The sequence below is a fragment of the Falco biarmicus genome, chromosome 6 (assembly GCF_023638135.1).
Source record: "Falco biarmicus isolate bFalBia1 chromosome 6, bFalBia1.pri, whole genome shotgun sequence".
Taxonomy (NCBI): domain Eukaryota; kingdom Metazoa; phylum Chordata; class Aves; order Falconiformes; family Falconidae; genus Falco; species Falco biarmicus.
The window spans coordinates 89,269,703-89,276,036 of NC_079293.1; positions in this window are offsets into that span (position 1 = coordinate 89,269,703).

A 6,334-nucleotide genomic window follows, 5' to 3' on the forward strand; every position below is an offset into this window, starting at 1 on the left:
GACATATGATGAGTTTTTGTAGCCCTGGGGAACTGGGCATCGGAGCTGTTTTCACTGCTGTGCCCTGTGCTGGTTCTGCCTTACGGTGCTCAGCTGGCACGGTCTTCACTTCTCTGTTGGCAGTTCAGTGTGGCAGCAGCAGCCGGGGGTTCCAACCAGCAGCAACGCGGTGTTGCCACCTGCTTAGCATAGAGGTCCCTCAGCCACTGTGCCTTGCCCAGTGGGGTGTGTGGCTTTCCCTGGATTCCCCATGCCTGTGTCTGTGACGCTCACAGTCAAAGCCTGCAAGGGAAAAACGTGAAACCAAGGGAGGGATAAAGACCCAAGCAGTTAGTATTCACCAGTGAGTATTTGATTTCAGCCCATCCCTCTGCCTCCGTGCTTAGCACTGTACAACCACCCAGCGCAGGAGAGTGGCTCTGCCATGGGGGCGAAGCACCTGCGCAGGCAGGAGAAGGGGTGGGGGACCGCACGTACCTGGCTTAATTCTACAGTCTCGAAAGAGATTTCGCCAGCTGATGTCATGACTTGTCCGAGGCTGGCAGTGATGTCGGCCACAGAGGCAGTAATTAAAGCCCTGGCCTCCCAGCTGGAGGCACAGCCGTGTCCTGTGTCCTCCGAAGCAGCGCTGGACTGACATGGCAGGAGCCTTACGTAGCCAGGCCAGATTTTCATTTTTGGAGTAACAGCTTCAGATCCACCAATGCAGGATTTTTCACTGTAAGCTGGAGAAGCAACACACTTATTTCCCTTTCTGTCTCACACTTAACTAGATGGCAGGTGTGTCAGGGGACCAAGGGCTTCTCTTCCAGCCAACAACACAAGGCTTTGGTTCTCATTCCCTCATCACGCTGTGTTGGCTAGCAGAGGTTTGCACTGGCAGGTGACATATTTTCTTATTGCTCATCTGCAACTGCAGTCACATTTCAGAAGTGTTTTGGCGCACTGCCCCACTGACAGCTGGCACTTGCAGCAGCAGCTTCTCCAACTGAGGTGGTTTGGGTGCAATGCATCAGCCCATCTCTCGCATTGCACAAGGTCTTCCTTTCCCCCTCGCCTCTTTTGGCTGTACTGGGACATGTGACATCTTTTCAAAGAATCTTTAATCTTTTTCAGCATTTGGAATGGGCCTGAATAAATCCTTGTCAGGGGAAAACTTTATGAGAAAGACGTGGTGTTCTGGCTGGTACAATCTCTCGCAGGTGCAGGATGACGATAGCCATGATGCAGCAATGCAATAGCATGGGGTGTGAAAGCCACAACTGGTTTTAGTGGGAAGAATCGGGCTGGTGGTGCCTGCGGACCCCTGATGTGCTCCTTACCTATCCTGTGAGTGTGCTTTTCTGGTAGACACACTCACCCCATAGTTCCCTGGAAAAGAAAGGCTTAGAAATGATGGGAATTTTCTATCACCACCTGAATACCACTTAAAACTGTGGGATAATTAAGGTTGACAGCTTTAATTCATTGGCCCCATTTTCAGGTAAAACTATTCATTCAACCAGGGTAAGGACAATAGATGACTACCGGTGAGTTCATCAGCTGTAAATCTGGGGTGTTAAGTAAAATAAACATGTTGTAAAGCTTCTGCCCTGTTTCGTCCCAGCTATTCTTTAGACTATTCATCTATTTTGGAAAGCTTATTGGTTCAAGATTTAAAAATCATGGACTACATGTGAGGAGCAGGTGTGATGTGGACGTGGAGGAGACTGAGGTCCTGATAGGAAACAGGGGTGGGAAGGTGAGATGCTGGCATCCTTGGCGAGGGATGAAGCAAGCTAAGGGAGAAGTAAGGGGGCAGGGGGTGGGCACATGCATGTGTGGTTTGGGGATCGCTGCCCAAGTTCAAAGCACTTATGCAGATTATTGCTTGTAACTTGTATTTAAGCCCAGACCCAAAGCGGTTAAATACCTGCCCAAACGTCCAGCTGGTGTCCCCTAAATGTGTGCCTGTGGGGCATCAAAGCCTGCTCAGCCAGGGGGGTCCTGGTACGAGGGTCCCTGGGCTTAAGCAGGGCTGAGGCCAGCAGCTGGAGGGTCTGTAGAAACTCAGCTACAAATGTCAAAGCCACAGAAGCTTAGTCTCCAATAAACAGCTTTAATCTTATTTATCTCAAGCCTTTTATCTGCAGGCTTTCTTGGCTGGTTTTGTTTTCTTTACATTTGTTTACATACACTGAACTAAGAGTTTTTCTGGAAATGCTGGTATGGCTTTTAACTGTAGGAATGATTCACTGAGAATAATTAATTCAAAGATCTTGGCATCTCTTTTCCTTGTAATCTGGTGATGGATATTCTGTGATTTTCTTGGAGGTTTTTCTCCCTGTATGTGCATGTTTACACTCACACCCACACAGACTCACACACATTTGCAAATGCAGATACTTCCCTCTTCTTCTGGAGCTTTTAAGTTCTAGAGCAGCGTATCTGACCTGTGTGATTAACCCTTTCTGCTACGCAGCTCCTTTCTTTACATCCAAAAGCATGACAGAGCTTTTGTGATTTGTGAGACCCTTCCTATAGGTTTTTGCCCATACCATGAACCCCCTGAGCTCCCAGAGCAGAGCAGACACACAAAACACACTTCAAGGAAGGTCTGTGCTCTCTGCTGACTGCTGCGGCTGTTCGGGCTCCATCTGGGGGACAGCTGGCTCAAACCAGGCATTTTCCTAAGGAATTAAACAGCACAGAGCTGCTCCCCAGGCCCAGGATTGTTCCCCAGCATTGTTTAATTTATTAAATATTGTTGATACGGAGATTACAGCTTGTTCACATGTTAATATCCATTAGCTGGGAAGCAGTGAGTTGCGTCCCTGAGACTCTGTAAGCCTTGAGGAGTGGGACTTATGTAGCAAATGAAGCAGGGACCTCACAGTGTATGAGACAAGGGGTTTGCCCGCTGGCCCTGTCTGTGAAGTCTCTGATGGCCCTTGGAGTGGCTTATCACTCTAAATGTCAGTAACACTGAAATGATTTCCTTTGTAGAGCTCACAGCTACACTCAAATAGTTTATTTTTTTCCCCTTGTTCTGAAACCCATCGTCTGTGCGCTGCCAGGATCCCTGTAGCCCGGTAATTTGCACTGTTATTTCAGAAGTTAAAAGCTATTATGGTGCTTTTTAATCACCAGCACAGCATGGCAAAAACCCCTCATTGCTTCACAGTGATGGTCATACCATTGCGACACCGATGGCTGCCTGGGGACCTGGGCCAGGCGGCTAGCAGGCTGCTGGTGAGCTGGCATTAGCCAAATAGTGTCATGGCAGAGCCCGCAGCAGAATGTGGAGTCACTCTGTAATTATGCTCCTGTTTTTTCTGTTTTGTCTATGAAACAGAGTCACTGGAACAGGACAACTTTCATAAATTCAGGGAGGGCCAAGATTATTTTAACTATCTCTAACAGCACTTGGCTCTTTGAGGATTTTTATCCAAATGTCTGCAAGCCCTTGCTCTTCACAAAGAACGATAAACGTAATTAGCACGGTTCTAAAGTGGGGAAAGCCGAGGCTTAATTAACTACTCATGGATATGCAGCAAATCAGTGGCAGAGATGGGAAGAGAAACCAGTTTTCCTGACTCCCATTTATGCCCCAGTCAGTGGATTCCAGTGCCATCTCTATGTGTAGCAACTGCAGTGGGATAAACAAGACAAAAAGTCGCAACAGGGCAAAGCCGAGGGTGGCCCAGAGTCCCTGGACAGCCCTGTGGCCGGCCGACATGGCTCTGGGGGACACCGTTGCCTATGGTCTGGCATTTGGTGAAGCCAGACCGGCATCAGGAACCTGCACAATGCATGTGTGGGAGACCAGTCTGCTCCTCGGAGCCTTGCCCTTGTAATAATCCAAAAGTTTGCTTACAGGAAAGGGTTCCTGCTGGGGCAATGCCCACCCATCCGCTCCCTGCCTCCCTGCCACCCCCACTGGGCTAACCTGGGACTCCGAGCTTTCTCCAGTCGGGAAAGTCAGTGGTCTAGGACAGAGTCATGGCAATATGCACCCTGCACCATCCACTGGGGCTTCTGGCTTTCCAACCTGTGTCACCCTTGTGCCAGCCTGCCCGTCACCACCCATGCAGCCTCAGCCGGGACCTGCAGCCACGCAGACCCATGCTGTCACGGAGACCCACGCTGGGTGAACCCCTGCTTCTGAAAGCCGAGCCATGCAAGTGGAGGAAGAGGCTGTATTGAGGGATGCAGAGATGAGATAAGCCAGGCACGGACTCCTCAAAGGCAGTGTTTAGCCGTTGTTCTCCCAAAAGGCTGCTGATCGAGAGGGATAGCCTTGAAATGTTCTGTTCTGAACAGGTGGTGCCAATGTGGAGGGAGGGATCTCTCCTCCATCCCTCTCACTGACCCCGGGATGGGTGTACTCAGACTCTATTACCTTCACAGCTACACACCTGGGTGCAAAGCTATGCTGAGTGGTGTCCTCCTTACACCCCACCAGCTATCACAACAGCTCTGGAGGTCAAGGTGCTCGCAACATCTCCATGGGCTCTCTGGAGGTTGCACCACCCATCTGACTTACCTTCTTTTCCTACAGCTGCGGTAGAAGCTGTCTTAGCAAATGAGGAGAAATCATGGCTACACAAGTGACATCCCTTTCCTGGTTTGGGTCAGAACGTAACCTTGAGCTTGTGCAATAGAACAGACTCCTCTGCCTGCGGCTCCCAGAGCACAGCGCTGCATGCCTGCAGGCGTTTAGCTAACTCCAGGAAGCAAATCAAGTTAAAATGCTGCAAATGAGATTTTTTTTTTTTTTTCCCTAGCATTTACTGATGACTTACTACATTGCATCAGGGAGGCTTTCAAAACAGGAAGGTATTTCTACTCCAGGCTGAAATAACACACTCTAGTACCGCCAGCAGGGAACTTGCTGCTCACACCCTGGGCAATACCCGCTTTTGCTGAGAGCAGCAGTAGGTGCAACCCATGGCAAGGGGTGGCTCTAGAAACATGTAAATAGAAACTGTAGTTTTTGCTTCCAGCCACAAGAAGAGGACCTATTTAGCATTTGCTCAGGTTGTTACAGGACGATGTGGTTTCCGTTTTCATCCCACTAAAGCTTCAGGGTGAGCAAGGATGGGTCTGCAGACAGGCACTGTGCTGGGGGAGGGACGCAGCCCCCGCCCCAAAGGCTCCTGCAGGAGCACCGTGGCATGGGGCAAAGGGACTAGCAGCAACACAACAAGAAGGCAGAAAACAGGCAAGTGCTGCTGTGCAGGGAATCACTAAATGGTGGAAAAGAAGGGAACTGGCTGGCTGTGGCAAGCAAGAAAAAAGGCAATGGGGGGCTGGAGCTGAGACAGGTTAGAAAGGAAGATCTCTGAGGCCGCATCTGTTCTTAATCACACCCAGGGCTTTTCTCTGGTGCTGGGGTCAGCTGGCGGAGGAGACCTTGTGTCCATACCATTCCACCCTCTCAGCCGTCAACAGGTGATGGCTGACTCTGCATGGTCTCCTGGGAGCTCTTCCTGGCTTGTGCTAATTCCCAAGTGATGCCCAGAAACCTGCAGGACAAACGTTCATTTGCACAAGCCAGGAACATGCCGGGGACCGCCCTGACCATTGGATTCCCTTGCCCAGGTCCAGTATTGCTGTGTCTGCACAGCCGAAGTCTTTGCTTGGCTCTCGCCATGGCTTCCCTCACCTGGACCTGATGAAACCCTTCCCTCACAGCTGCCAGCCCCCCAGTGCCTGTCGCGAAGGACCCATGGCTGGGGGGCACACATGCACATGGCTGGGAGGGGGGTCCCTCTGCAACCTTGGCGAGGGAGGGCTGCTGGCACCACAGAAGTGCGGGCTTGGCCAGGCTGAGCATTGAGCATAGGCTGCTTGTTGCGGCAGGCTGATGGAGAGTGATGGTAAGAGCCATAGAAGCTGGTGCCGGCGATGCTGATGGAGAGGTGAAGCAACGCTTTCCTGCAGCATCAGGTGCTCCCTGCTGCCCATGTCACCAGCCAAAGCAGTAAGGCAAGCTTTCACAGGTTCTCCATCTTTGTCCCTCCTCCTGCTCCAGGCCAGACTGCAAAGGCAGAGATGATCAGTTGTGCCTCTGAGGCCAGCGGCTGGTCACGCCACCAAGTACATGTTCTCCAGGACAGAAACGCATGTGGCAGACGTTTCTCCTGCTCCTGGTTTAAATGTACCTTGGAAAACTTGCTGTATTAACGAGGCTGAGTTGAAGTGGTCATGGACACTTTTGGATGCTACATACATACATGCGCATCTTCTCTTTAAGATTCTCCCTTCTCTTATATCCATGGCTTTCAGCTCAGGCAGTGCTTTGATACCCCAGTGCTGATTTTTGACTCGAGCACTTGCAGAGACTGGCTCC